General features: G+C 32.4%; 1 non-coding gene across 1 annotated transcript; it reads left to right on the top strand.

Annotated features, from left to right (window-relative positions):
* The first annotated feature begins 1935 nt into the window (after positions 1-1935).
* LOC149556454 (U2 spliceosomal RNA) lies at positions 1936-2128 on the top strand. Its single transcript, XR_016352497.1, has one exon. It is a non-coding gene; the product is annotated as a U2 spliceosomal RNA (small nuclear RNA).
* Positions 2129-2609: the final 481 nt, after the last annotated feature.

Genomic DNA, 2609 nt, shown 5'->3' with positions numbered 1-2609 from the left:
GACTCTTTGCTTTTTGAACCTATTTATTGGCTTGATATTTTGAGTATAATTCATTTGAGGGAGTTCCCAAATTGCAATTTTATTTTAATTTGAATTTGAACTATGAATCTTCATAGGTTCTATTAGGATTAACATTTTGGCTTAGTTTTTAATATATCTTTTTTTCCTCTAGTTGCTCAAAAATTTTGGTTTTAAATGCTTTTTTATGGATTTTTATTATTTTGAGCATTTGTAAAATTTTGAGTTTTAGTGGTATATATGGCTTGAATTTATTTTATGGCTAGGTCAATTGTTTTATGTCATAAATTTGAGTACTATAGGATGCATTTTTCATGTTCACAAGACTAATTAGAAGTTGTTCTAAAAGGTTTCAAACTTGTGAACTCTATTTTAATCGCATTATCACAAGCATGGTCTACCTTTTAGTTTAATCCTTCACAATTAGTTCAATATTTTACACCTTTCTAAATAATCAATATTCTAATTAAGTTGGTTCATAAAAAGTATGTGATCTTGAAAAGTTCACTTTCTTGCATGATCAAGAGTCTTTCATGTGGTTAATAAAATAAGTTGCAAACATGCAAAAGGTTTATGTCACATGTTCACAAGATAGGGTTATGCACTTTTATGTTCAATCACATGTTTGAATAAGTTTTGTGTAGACACTTAAAATTGTCCCAAACATTGTATTAATTTATTTAATATCTCCCTTGACATTATAATTGATTATTTATTAATTAATTATATTTTTCATATCTTCTACTTATTTAATTAAATAGGTTCACTTCCCTAATGTATTTAAATTTAATTTGAATACTTCCTCCTAATGTGTCAAATTTATTTAATGCATAGTCATTCATAAATCCACTTTTAAATAAACTCCAATTTATTTAATTACCTCCACTTTGTTAAATTTTGTAATCCTATGATTAAATTAAATCATAATTAATTTAATCCTAATCCCACCTAAAACCTAGTCTACCACCCATCACTCTCATCCTTATAAGTCTACTCACTTATTAATCTCATTTAATTAGCATAAATACCCTCCTAAATAACTTTTAGCCCCTAAGTGTTTTCTCACACATGTGTGAGCAACTCAAAATCCAAGAAAGCCCCCCTAACATTAATTCCTCCAAAAAGCCTCTTACACACTTACACACTTGTCCCCCTTTTCTTTCTCCAAGGTTTCTCACACATGTGTGAGCACACCTTGAGTCATCTTAATCACAAAAAAGGCTTATGTTGACCTTTGCATAGCTTATCCCTTAGCCCATGTGTCTCCCTTGTGGCACCTATGTGGATGCCACATAGATGCCACCTCCTTAAGGCCTCTTTCAAGCCTATAAATAGAGCCCTTGTCTCAAGCATTCTTTATCTCCTCCATATGCATTAATATCATGCTAATTTAAGTCTAGATTTGTTAGACATTTTCATGCTTAGAGCTAATCTTTGGTAGTTGTTTGCATTCTTTCAATTCCTAGATCTAGCATAGTTTCACGATAGCACAGTATTGTTAGTTTTCTTCATTGCATCTCATTTCCACACTCACACCCTTGAAATCCTTTTGAGGTTTTCTTACTCATATCCATTTCTTGAAGGTATTTCACATATATTTTAGTATAGTTTCATATATGAATTCTTGTATTCATTCAATCATTTTTGAGGAGATTCATCCATTATTGTGTTTGTGGAGAGCACATTCACATCCCTCATCATTGAGCACACCAACAAGGCCTCTTGTGGGCACCCTTGTTGAGCTACTCCAAGGTTGCATGAGGACTCTTATCTTTCGGTTGCATTAAGTTTTAAAACTCAAGTAGAATTAGTTGTATTTTGATTTACTTAAATCTTTGATATACATGTACAACTAATGTTTTCTTGTTTACTTGTGCTCTTGACAGGTTAGGTTTTCACGTATACATTTTTTCAAGTATACCTTTCCTGGTCTTTTGGCTAAGATCAAGTGTAGTATCTATTCTTATTAGTTTAATATATGATACATGGCTCAATGAGCCACACGATATTAAATTAATTTCTTGAGGGGAAGACCCACTATGGTAGCTTGATGTTAGGGCCTTCAAGCATTGCTTTTGTATTGTACTATAGTAGTAGTCTAGCACACTACCCCCTCCACCACCTCATAATCCACTGCCACCCTATAATTTATTTGGGAACTCATACAACTTTGGAGGCTGATTCAACATCAATTCCTAACCATCATAGATGCAACCAAACTAGGATCTAGCCCAACGGTTACATGAACTTTGAAGTTTTGTCCACAATATGAATAATAAAGAGATGAAAGATTTCTCTTTTGATGAAATTTTCCCTTTTCCATTTGATAGATTTATCAACATGATACCATTTTCACCAAACTTTGAGATTCTCAAATTTGATAAATACACAGGAGAAACATGTCTAGTTACACATCTCAAAGAGTTTTCCATCTTATGTGAAGAAGTTTCCTATAGTGAGGATTACCTTAAGAGACTCTTCATAAGAAGCCTTGGAGGCCCTGCACTTGAATAGCTAATGAACTTACACAAAGGTTCTATCACCTCCTTCAATGACTTGACAAGAAAAATTGTAGCACAATACTCATACAA

This window comes from Cupressus sempervirens, chromosome 5 (genome assembly GCF_028749045.1).
Source record: "Cupressus sempervirens isolate cs-2001-9-10 chromosome 5, ASM2874904v1, whole genome shotgun sequence".
In the NCBI taxonomy this organism is placed as follows: Eukaryota; Viridiplantae; Streptophyta; class Pinopsida; order Cupressales; family Cupressaceae; genus Cupressus; species Cupressus sempervirens.
The sequence above is the reverse complement of the archived record's forward strand: the minus strand, read 5'-3'. Positions and strand labels throughout refer to the sequence as shown.